Source organism: Ailuropoda melanoleuca, chromosome 15 (assembly GCF_002007445.2).
Source record: "Ailuropoda melanoleuca isolate Jingjing chromosome 15, ASM200744v2, whole genome shotgun sequence".
Classification (NCBI taxonomy): domain Eukaryota; kingdom Metazoa; phylum Chordata; class Mammalia; order Carnivora; family Ursidae; genus Ailuropoda; species Ailuropoda melanoleuca.
In genome coordinates, this window is record NC_048232.1 from 64,445,802 (window position 1) to 64,458,190 (window position 12,389).

The 12,389-nt window shown below is 45.7% G+C and overlaps 1 protein-coding gene across 4 annotated transcripts in view; it reads left to right on the forward strand.

The window, feature by feature from the left end:
* CRADD (CASP2 and RIPK1 domain containing adaptor with death domain) overlaps nt 1–12,389 on the forward strand; it is a 365,696-nt gene that overhangs the window by 206,948 nt on the left and 146,359 nt on the right. Inside the window, exon 4 of one of the 4 annotated variants that reach the window (XM_034643483.1) lies at nt 7,502–7,613. The exons of the other annotated variants lie outside the window; for them this stretch is intronic. The gene's annotated coding sequence lies outside the window, so the exon portion shown is untranslated. The remainder of the gene's footprint in view (nt 1–7,501; nt 7,614–12,389) is intronic. 4 annotated transcript variants of the gene reach the window in all.

Here is a 12,389-nt window from a genome sequence, read left to right on the forward strand (position 1 = left end):
CCCCCCCCCGCCGATTCTCTTCTCTTGACTCCTCCAATCTTGGGTTATATTCTTCCTGCCTCTCCTGTTTCTCTCCTCTTTTCCTCTTCTTTTCTTTTAATGGAAGAAGCCTGGGGTGGGGGTGTGGGAACAGGGAGGGGTGTGTGCGTGTGTGTAAGTGGTTAACACCCAGCTTGGACCAGACCATAGTAGGTGCCATGTACACATTACTTCATGTCAATCCATTATTATCCCCATTTTAAGACTGAGAAAACTGAGGCACAGAGAGGTTGGGAAATGGGCCAAAGCTCTGCAATTATAAATAGCTGAACTGAGACCTGAAGTCAGGTCAGAACCTAGAATCTGGCGCTTCCCACCTCCTACCACACAGCCAGGGGCACAGCCTTTTCTTCCCTCCTGCCTTTTCTCTCCTTCCCTCACCAAAAATGTCCCATCTTGCCTACTACTGTAATTACCAGTCTTACTGCTATGCCTTCTGTTATACATCTCAAGAACACCATAAGTTAGGGTTTATCAGATGCTCTCGTGAGCAAGATTTCATTTGGTCCTAAAACCCCCCTGTGAGGAAGGTGCGGCCAATATTAATCTGCTTTGTAAGTGAGAACCAGGACTCCCTGGCCATGCAGAGGGCCATGTAGCCTTGGGCTGCTTTTCTGTCCCTCACTCTGAGTCCCCGCCCCTTTGGTTACTCTGCTTCACTGAGACCCTCTAAAGCCAGGAGACTACTTGAAGTCAAGTGCTGGTCCTTGGAGACACATGATGTTTGTGAAACCAGACCCTGTCTTTAAATTTTGATGTTTTGTTCATCACGGATTTTGGGGGCATTAATTTTGAGTTTTTGAAATATTGCGTCAAGATATCATTTATATTATTTATGTGATTACTGGGGTTATTCGGTGCCCTTAAATTTTGCACTGAAGGTGATGCCTCACCCTTCTCACCCTCGTCCCAGCTCTGTCTTTACCTAGTTCCAGAACTGCACTGTGTCTGTTTTCAATGAGGTAAGCATGTGCCAGTTGGTTTTATAACAGTGCCACCTGGCCGCCTTCTCTGACCCATCTCCATTACTTTGCTTCAGAGTCTCACTTCCCCAAGTCCCCTTCTGGGAATCCTGTCTGATCAGCATTCCAAGGAAGCCAGTGAGGACCTCAGCCCTTGCTGCAGGGACAGTGATGGCTCAGAAAGAGGAGGCCTGCTTTCTTCCACAGGTGCCCTTGCTGTCAGTAGATGCCCAGTGCTTTGAGCTAAGTAGAACAAGGAAGACTTTTTCTGGGAAGGGACTATTTGGGAGTAAACTTCCATGGGTACCTCCTCCTGTACCCACCAGCCCCCACTCCCGGCTGTTAGCCTTTAAGGAAATAGAAGGAACAGCTTGATCAGGGTTTTTCCTAGAGAAGCCCTTCGATGGGGCCATTATGGAAAACAGAGCTGTTTCTGTTTTCTTTGATTAATCACAGTGTCCTGCTTCCCAAAGCAAATGTGGCCTTGGGTCTTCCAACGTACACAGCCACCAAGAAAGGACCGTGACTCCCTGGAGTTTGCAAGGACCCCAAGACTGGGGGCACAGGGTGAAGGGGGGACACGTGTAGCCCTGTCCTCAAGGACTTGGCTCTTTGAGGAAGCTCAGGTTACCCATTTCCTTTGTGTTTTTCTGCCAGTGCGAACAGGAGAAATATTAGCCTTTAAAGATTTCTTTATAGTTCCTTGAAAGCTGGTGGGATGAAGTCAGCCAGAGAATTATATAACAGTAAAGTTCATTTAAAGCAACAGTATCTTTCTATAGGGCTGTGGTGTTTCATTTATCAGTTTTTGTCATTAATTATAAAGAAAAAGATACTAATTTTGTGAAAAAAATAGAGAGGGACCCCACCACACACTCTTGCTCCCTTACTTTCTGTTCTTTCACTGGAGGGATGCAATTGCTAGGGCATTGATTAAAACATAAAATAGAAATCCCCCTTCAAGGAAGACAAAAGGAAATCACGTTCATTAACCTCAGGCAGCCATAGCAATCTTAATCTTGTTTGAATTCAGAAGGAAAAACAAAAGAGAGAGAAAAGCTTTCTAAAGCACTTGTTTGTTTTAATTTGGGAGTCTTGGGAATTTTATAAATATTCGGCTATTTTCTCCTTTCGAAGGGAACCCCGCCCTTTGCAGTAGGGAAGGATTCCAGCATTAGCTATTCTGCTGCTACGCTGTTTTATGTGGTACTTTCCACCTCTCAAAGTGCAATAGGGTGCATTATCTCAACTGATCTCCAAGCTCCCTGCATTTGCTCTTCTCTTTCTTCCCATTTTAGAGATAAGGAAACTAAGGCCCAAGGATTCTGTAACTTGCCAGGCAGCACACAGCTCAACTGGAGACCAAATGCTGAGATTCTGTCTCTGTCTTCGCTGACATCCCCCCCCCCCCCCGGGAGCCCCATCTCCTTTCCTGTGCAGTGGGGTGACGTGGCCCTCCCGGGGACATTGGGCAATGCCCGCAGGTATTTTTGGTTGTCACAACTGGGGGAGGAGAGACAAGTGGAGGTGCTCCTGGCTTCCAGTGGGTGGAGGCCCAGCGTGCTGCTCCACATCTCGGAAGGCACGGAGAGCTCCAACAAAGGAGCATCCGGCCCCAAACGCCGGGTAGTGCTGAGGCCGAGAAGCCCCTGTCCACTCTGGGCTCGGCCTCAGAGGGAAATTCCAGCCCCTGCGAGTTGACTGGGTGTTCTCTGCCCGGCGACAGGCTTGGCCTCTCTCCTGCGACTGCTACAACAGTTAAAGCCGCTGTCTAGCGTGCCCTTTGGCAGTGGCCAAGTGTCCCCTGCTGGGTTTACTGCGGGACATGCAGGGCATCCGCTGGAGCTGATGGGTTTTCTAATTTATAGTCACAGGGCGTCTGTCTTCATTTAACAGCAAGCCTGCTGGCAGCCGCCCTGCCAGGGAGGAAGCGAGCTCCGCAGAGGCCCGCACCCCCGCCCGCCAGCAGCCCGTGGTATTCGGGGCCGCCTGTGGCTCTGGGGCACCTGGGAATAGGCCGGGCGGAGGTGGCGCTGAGCACGCGCTCTCCCCTTCCGACCCATCCGTCAGCGGCAGCCCCTGCCAGAAGATGGCCTATTGAACATTTCCAGGAATAGCACTGCCAAGCCTGTCAACTGCTTTCTTGGAAATTCACTCAATAAGGATGGCGGGCCTCCAGCAGGGAGAGCAGAAAGCCCGGCCTGGAGCTCGGCGCTCCGAATTGGCACTGCCTGGCGGCAGGCCCCGCCATCACCTTGGGGAAGGGGAGCTGTGCTCGCTGGCGTCCGGAGCCCCTGCAGCTTCTGGAGTCGTCTGTAATCAGTCTCGCTCTCAGTGCCCAGGGGAGAGGTCATGCCTCTCGCCTCTTGGAAGGCCCGAGGCCCTGCCAGCCTCCTGCAACTCTGTGACCTTCACACGCCTGCTGTGTTTGTTCAGACACCAGCAGGCAGGAAGGCCGAAGGGCTGGGAGGTGAGCTATTAATTGTCAGAAGTGACCGACCTCAACTTCCTGTGGGGAGCAGTGGCCTTCACCCCTGTCAGCCTCACTCCCAAATAGAGCCAAAGGAACATCAGAAAGGGGGAGGATTTTCTGCCCACCCCTCCCAGCACTGTCCCCCAGTCACTCTGAAGATATGGCAAATAAGAGGCAAAGATGTGTTTGGAAAGAAAAATCTTGTAATTCATCCTCCTTCCCCTCCCCCACTGCAGAAGTAAACTTTCCCCTTACAGAGGCCTGACGTTCCTGTTGAAGTTTGACACTCCTCCCCACCCCCCAAACTACAGTCTTCTCCAAATTTTGGTGTGGCACACCAGCTGGCCGGGCTGGGGGATGCCCCACAAAGTCAGCTGCCATGAGAGGAAAGCAGCTTGAAGATGTAAGCACCACATAAAAGCAAGAGACCAAAAACTCTGTGTTGTCTGGGGTGTTCGGACAATATTGGTTATTCATTTTTTTTCAGTTATGAGAGAGTTACGAAGCTTATCATGGAGCAGGTATGGAACATCTTTTTATTTCCAAGAACCGCTGGCTCCCAGGACAAATGTTATTTTAGGACCACACTGGACTTCAGTTAGTTGGGTGTAGGGCTGCCAGATAGGTTATCAGATGCCCAGGTAAATTTAACTTTCAGGAAGATAACAAATCTTGTGTGTGTGTGTGTGTGTGTGTGTGTGTGTGTGTGTGTGTGTGTGTGTGTAAATATTCCCCAATTATTATTTGCTGTTTATCTGAAGTTCAAATTTAGCTGGGCATCATGTGTTTTTATTTATTCAACATGACCATCCTACTCAGGGGCTACATTGACGTAGTTAGCTGTTAAGTTAATAACAGGGAACACTCAACACATGTGAAAAACCATACCAGTTGAGAGAGGGGGAGGAAACGGAGGGAGGAGGGTAGTAAAGAAAAGGAAGGAAAAAGATCAGAAAAAAGGGAGATATACATTGTGAAGGAGAAAAAGATCTAAGTGAGAGATAAACAGGAAGTGTTGAGAGAGAGAAAAACAGGAACATTTCTGAAAGGCCCAAGATGCTTGATAAATTATGAATGTTCCACACAGTGTCATTTCCCTGGGAAATACTGCTTCTTTGGCTACCTGCTTTTCCTGGATCTTCCCCTGCTTTGCTCTAGCTGGTAAAACCGATGGCAGGCTCTAGGGAGACATGCGTCTCTAAGCTCAGGTGGCAGCAGTTGGGCCAATATTACCCTGGGGTCGGAGTGACACCCAACCCGAGGCTGTATCCTACCGCAAGACCCAGTCCCCCAGCACCCACACCCACATTGCTGTCCTTAGTGGAGTGGGGATTTTGCAATAGTCGTAATCAAAACAAAATGGAACTTGTTGGCATAATTTTACGGGACATTTTTGTTGTTGATGATGGTTCATAAAACCCTTCAGTAGCTTCTCTTGCCTCAGGGTCGAAGTGATTAGAAGCAGGGCATGGATGTGGACAACAGAGATTTTTTTTGAATCGTTAATACCCTCATTCTCTGACCTAAAGATAGGAGGCCAGGTTGGCTTAACCCAAATAGAGAAGCCTTGGTAGAGGCTTCCAAGAGGATGGAAAGCCAGGCCTCACAGGAGAAGCTGCAATGGTGGCAGTGGTGGCGGTGGGAAGGAGGCGGACCCTGCCTAGGAGCTCTCCATCACCTGTGTAATCCCGAGGAATTGTTAAGGGGCTGCCTCTGGTTACCTGGGCTGCACTATTAGGTGTATAACATCGGAACAAGGGAATCGGTCTTCCCATAAACTCCAATGGGGAACAGAAGAGACTGACCAAATGTTTCCCCTTATTGTGACTCTATTTCAGACACACACTTGGGCTATGTCCATGTAGAACGTTATTACAACAGCTAACATCTACTGAGTATCTACTCTGGGCCAGGTGGGTGGGAGTGGGGGGTACTTTATATACATTATCCCAACTGACCCACTCTGTTATAGGTATTTATATATATATATATTTGCTATTTTCCTAATTCAAGAGAAATCATGACTGCAAAATGTTAAGCATTTGTCTTAAAGTCAATTGGTCAGTGGGTGTTGGGGCTGAGATTTGCCTTAAGTCTGCCTGACTCCCAGCTCATGGTTCATCCCTGTCCCTATGGTCACGCAGAGGGTTCAAATCCCAGCTCCATAACTCATTAGCTGTGTGGCCTTGGGCAAGTTACTTAATCTCTCTGTGCATCTGTTTCGTTTCAATAAAATGGGGATAAAATAGTACCTATCTCAGTGAACTGCTGTGAAGATTCAAGGTGCTGGTACATGTCAGTCACTTAGAACCCAGTACTTGACTCCCCTGGATGGAGCCAATCCTTCAACAATTCTATGAAGTAGGTAATGCTGTTATCCTTATTTACCTATGAGGAAGCTGAGGCCCAGAGGGACTAATTAACTTGTTCACGGTAAGTGGGAGAGCTGAGATTCAAACCCAGACTAATTCATAGCCCATATTTGTAGATTCGGCCTCCTGTCTGTATACTTTTATGTATTCGTTTCGCGTTTCTGTGTTTTACTATTGGGACATTATGCCGGTAGCATTTTCGCATACTTATACTTGTGAACAGGGGACGGGATTTCCCTAACAACTACCAAATGCTTTTCCTTCATAAAAGAATTACTCAGAGGACTCTTTTCTTCTGAGTTTGCTCTTGATTGCTGCTTGTTGGTAAGGACTCCAGGAATAAGGCTAGGCAGGCGAGGCTAGGCTGAGGTGCCATAGCAAATAAGCGCCGAAACCTCAATGATTTATCACGACAAAGGTTTATTTCTCCATTAGGGAAAGTCTGAGGATACTTCCCTCCGCTCATTGACTTTGTGGTGCCCCACAAGGCTTCCATGGTCACAGCCAAATAAGAAGGAGTGGAGGAGGCACTCCTATTAGCTGTCTTGGTCTGGCATTGACGTCGGCCTCTTGTAACCGTGGTCCCCTAGGCAGAATAGTCACATGGCCCCAACCATGGCAAGGGAAGAAGTGAGGGGGGCACATGGATTTTCTCCTCCCAGATCCCTAGTGGTCTCTACTTCAATGACCAAACCTAGCCTGTAGCCCCAAGTTAAGAACAACTGCTAGCAACTTTATTAACCAGGTCATGGGAACCCTTTTCTTATTCATTATAGTTGAGTATTTATTTGAATTGAAGTCTTTTCATACATTCATTCAATATTTATTGAGTGTTCCCTTTCTTATTTTGTCTGGTGTTCCTAAAAGCCAGGCACTTTTAGGCTCTGGGAATATGTCAGTAAATGAAACGGAGCAAAACCACTACCTTCACAAAACCACCTTTCCAGTAGGAAGTGGGGGAAGGTAGATAATTAACCCAAAAAATAAGAAAACAATATAATAGGCATTGGTGTGTGCAATGAGAAAGATAAAACAACAAAGAGGCATCAGGGTGTGAGTGTGTGTGTTGAGGGGACACTTTTAAATAGGATGGCTAGGGAGGGCCTTTCTGAGAAGGTGACATTTGAACAGATACCCAAAGAATGCAAGAGAGCTCTGGGGTAAAAGCATTCTGGGAAGGGGAAGTAACTGGTACAAAGGCCCTGAGGCAGGAGAGTGCCTGGCATGTCAGAGGATGTCAGTGTGGCTGAGGTAGACAGTGGTAGAAGACAAGATCTGGAAGGGGACGCCAATGGGACCTACAGAGCCTTGAGGGCCTAGTGACCTGTGTAAGGACTTTGCTTTTACTCCTGCTTTAAAACCTTCATTGCCTCCTTATGGCCTTCAGGACTCAATCCTGCCTCCTCCCACATTCCCAGCACACACCTTCTCCTCTCAGTCCCTTGTAGCAGTGGTTCTCAAACTTGCAGGGCATCAGGATCCCCTGGGAGGTTAAAATCAGATCGCTGTGGTCTGCCCTCAGAGTCTGTGCCGGGGCTTGAGAGCCTGCAAGTCTAACAGGATCCCAGGTGACAGTGATGCTGCTGGTACAGGGACCACTTTCTGGTCTGGTGCAACAAGCTCCCTCTCACTTTTGGGCCTTTCCACTTCCCCAGGAAAGCGTTCCTGGATGCCTGGACAGTGCTGACCGTGTCATTTGTGAGGCCCAGTGCAGAATGAAAATACAGGCCCCTTGTTTGAAAAACAGGAAAGAAAGTACAGTTAAAGGTAAAATATAAAGCTTTTCCCTTAAAAATATTTTATTATGTATAAAATGTAGTAAGAACAGTAATGGTATATGAGTAACAATATACATTTTTAATGGCCAAAACATACTTTGATGTCATAATTTTTATAGTGCAATAAATAATATGGATTAATATGATATCAAGATTTTTCTGGTTTGCTTTCCTACATATTCATTCATTAGGTCGTAAACATTTTTACTTTCAGCAACTTCACGTTCAATTCACACAATGGAAAGTAATGTTAGTGGCCATTAGTAAATGCAAGGTCACAAAAATGTTTTGATAAATTTAATTTCGACAGTTGAAATCAAATCTACAGTTGCAGCTGTGACTGGGGCAGCATATTTTATAGGCCGTGACAACACTGGAATACATTTTCCATAAATTATTTAGAAATACGAGTTTTAGTACATCTGGAGGTGATGATGCCTGTGGAACCATTTTTCTAAAAAGAGTTAACTCTTCATACAAATCACTTTTATGCTCTGAATTTAGTATGTGAATTTTTTATTATTTACACATAGTAAACAAATACTATTTGCATAGTATTTATATTATTGAACTCATGTTAGTTATGTGATTTTTGCTTACAAATTTAATATTTTAATATTGCTATTTCCTCTGACAATTCCTGCAGCTTGTGGAGGTCATACAAGAAACAAAAAACAGCTTCATGATTTTTATATAACTCAAAATGCCCCCTTATGCATTCTATCCCTGTATCTTCTAATACACGGAAAATTAATTTTAAGATTGACTTCCTTGTTATTGTAGGTTTATCTGAAACTTTTTATGAAGATAGTGTTCTATTATTCTGTTGACCAGGACCATCTTCAAAATTAACTTCCCTATCTAGGCCCATGGATATCTGGTTTGCAATGTAGCAACAGTTTTCAAAACTAGAAATTCTAAATTTTGTGAACAATTTTGATAACTCCTTAATATCCTTTATTGCAATGTCAGTGCAAACATTTATTCTGTAATACTTTGCTGACAGACTTGGCTACCTGAGTACCAGCAGTTCCTGTCCGGGAACTCAGAGTAGAGAGTTAATGTTTACAGGTGGTCCAGGGCCAGTTCTGGGGACAGACCTGCAAGCCTTCTAGGGTGCATCCCGGGGCGGCCCCTCCCCACGGCTGCCACTGCTGCCCCCACCTGTTGTGTCTGCTAGTGCTGCTGTGGCCATGAACCCCTGCGGGGCTCCGGACATCCGCAAGCGTGCCCACGCTCACCAGATGGCCGGGCCAGCCGCTGGCGCTGCCCACTGGCACGCGTGCAGACTTGAGTCTGCCCATGTGTATGCTAGCGCCCGGCACAGCACCCTTTGTACACGCTTGCTCTCCAGTGTCCCTTCTGACTTCACAAGTTCAAAAATAAAATGATCAAGAATTTCCAGACTGTGACAAGAGAGCATCAAGCCCAGCCTGGTGTCACTTCTGAGTGGGCCCTGTATGATTGTACAGGGTGCTCGCCCCTGAAGCCGGTCCCGCTCCTGGACCAAGTGACTTCCACTAGCTTTGCCCATGGAGCATATTGTACTATACTATTCTCTGACAGTGTGGCATCTTACACTTTTTACTGTCTGTTTTCCCCACTAGACAGGGGGTCAGCAGACCAAGTCCAGCCTGCTGCGCGTTTTTGTAATCTAGGTTTCCTACAAGACCAGGGCACTCATCTGTTGCCTGGGTGCCTATGGCTGCACCATGCCTGAGCTGAGTAATGCAACAGGGAATGTTTGGCCCACAAAGCCTGAAACACTTGCTATCCAGTCCTCTAGAGAATGTTGATGCCTGCACTATACTGAAAAATTCCTGAAGGTGGGAATCATGTCTGTCTAGAACAGTGCCTGGCATATAGAAAAAGCTTAGTCAACATTTGTTGGGGTGGGGGGGAAGGACACAAACAAAATGAAGACCTGAAGAGCATAGTATTTTTAAATGAATTTAGTTTATCTTTTTAAAAACATCATGTAAATTTTGTTTGACTTTGTTTTTTGGTGGTTTTTATATAAAAATTATATTTAAAATTACTTTCCATACTGTGAAATGGACTCTCCAGGGAAATGTAAGGTGTTTGTCTTGTGGCTTGGCATACCCCTGGACGCCCTGATACACACCTCAGTCGGAAGGAGCACAGGCACTGAATATCAGTCATCGTTTAATAAATATTTATTGAGCAAAGCACAGGGCTAGGCAGTATGACAAGAGTGATACTAATTCACACTCAAGTCTTCCCAGTAGACCTGTAGAGCCTACGGACCAAAGGAGAAAAGACCAGCAAACCTGTTCTGCACAAATGCAAATATGTAACTATTCGATAAAAAATGTTAAGTACAGGAGGAAATTTCTGGATCAAATGCTCTGGGTTTTTAGAGTCAGGACACATTGCTTTTTGCTGTGAAATCAGGAGAGGCTTTTCACCAGTCATTCTGTTTGGTCTCACATCTAATCCCTGCCCTGCGCTTTGCTCTGCACCGCAAGGAGCTGACTCCTGCAAACTACATTTCTCTGACCCCCCTGCCAACTGGCTGCAGCTAGAGTCAGTGAGTGGGAGGCCATAGAGAAAGACGGGGGGCTGGAGGAAAGGAGAAGCCAGGCTATTTCTCTCTTCTCTCTCAGCCTCTTTTATACTTGTACAATGGTATGTTTTCACAGGCTTTTTTTTTTTTTTAAATGAGAATTAAATGAGCTAAGGCATGCAAAATGTTTAGCCCAGTAGCTGGTATGTATAACAAGCCTTCAAAGAATAGAGCTTTTGGCCTTGCTTAGGTACGTGGGAAAGAGTGCAGTGATCAATTAGTAATGTCTGCTCAGAGTGAAGTGGGGAAAGTAATGCTTTGTGGGAGGATTATTTACCAACCCTGAGATTTTGGAGCTGTATTGTGGAGATAGATTTGTTAGGCTCTGGCAAATGGACTGATAGACTCTTGTAAGGTATTGGGAGAAACCTAAGAACTGGGATAGTGATATCAAAAGTAGGCATAGACAATACACAAGAAAGAACAGGTCTGGGAGACAAGAGTATGGATTCTTTTTTAGATAAGTATGTTGGGCTCTTTCCTCTTGCAAAAAAAACAAAAGAACCATAAACTGATGACACACTTGAGGATACCTTAGGAGATGTGGCTTTTTGATAGAGATACACTTATGCTCAGTGAGTTAGCAAAGAAAACCATCTCAGCAGCGACACATCCAGGCTAATGAAGAACTGGAAAGCCATTCAGGAAATCATAGCAACTCCAGTTACTGGAGTGGGTCTCCTCTGAAGAGGAGAAACCATTGTTCTGTACTTAGCAATTCTTCCCTGCTCAAGACACCCTCTGTTTCTGCTTCCCTCTCTTTCCCGTTTTCTTCTTCCTGCCTGTCTCTGTGCTTATGTTCTCTGGGTGTGGCATTCAAGCTTTCCAGCGGGCCACGTGCTCAGCCCAGGCCCCCTCATAGTCTCCTCTTTAGGTCCGGCCTGTATCGGATGTCTATGACCAAGCATAGCAGCTATGGCTGGCATGGTGGTCACCCAATGCAAAGCGTGAAGAACCACCTTACTCAGAAGGAGCTGTGTAACTGGTTTCTTGGCCAGTCTGGTATTGACATGGTGAGTGAGTTGGAGACATTACTGAGATCTGGGGCAAGCTAAAAAGTAAGATTGGGTCATAGTGGAGAGCATTGAGGATGCTTAATTACTCCTGGTACTCTACATCTCATAGGAATTTGATCATTCCAGATCAAAATCTGTCGAAGGTTTAGGGCAAAGACATCAGAAATTATTTATGAGGGCGCTTGGGTGGCTCAGTCGGTTTAAGGTCTGCCTTCGGGTCAGGTCATGATCTCTGGGTCCTGGGATCAAGCCCCACATTGGGCTCCCTGCTCAGCAGGGAGTCTGCTTCTCCCTCTCCCTCTGCCACTCCCCCTTCTTGTGCTCTCTCTCTTTCTCAAATGAATAATCAATAAATAAAAATATTTAAAAAATTATTTATGAAAAAGACAGTCGTGTTAATGGAACCCAGGATGTTAGACAATGTGTGGCAGGAGGGATTTTCTTGCTGTCCTTTATAGGGACTTGACTGATTTCTTAGAGGAACAACTTAAAAATTGGTTTGGAAGGGGGAGTGTGGTGAGGTTAGGGTTTTCTTACTGCCTTGAGAGCTCGGGAAAACAAACAAAACAACCCAACCCTCTGTGATTTTTCCCAGAACTCTCCAAATTCAAGATATCCATCTTCTCATTGGAACATGAGGGACCCAGAGCTTGCAACACGCATATTCCAAGGATAAGCTGAAACAAACTCATTTATACAAGTTGCTTTAAAAACAAAGAGAAGAAGAAAAAAAGAGGAGAGAGAGGAAGAAAAGACAAAAAAAGTTAAAAGAAAAAAATGTTTCAAAAATCTGTTATTGATGGAGACCAACTGAGCTGGGAGGGGCCAGGTGGCTACTTGCTCTTAAAATCCTAGGTGAGAGCAAACAGGACAACTCTTTATGCAGCAACACCGGAGAGGAAACATAAGTGATTTTCTTTTAATCCTTAAGGGAGAAGCACCCCCACGTGCAAAAAGTCTTTTCTTAAAACAACTTAAATATATGTCACAGACACAACTGAAGAAGTGGAAAATTTTAAATGAAAGGAAAATAGCCAGTATCCTATCCTCTCACCACACCCCCTTATTATATAAGTGTTTATCATTCTTATTCACAGGCATATGTAATTTTTATGTCATTTTTATCAGAAGCTCTTGGGCTCACCTTGCAGAACTTCTGGGG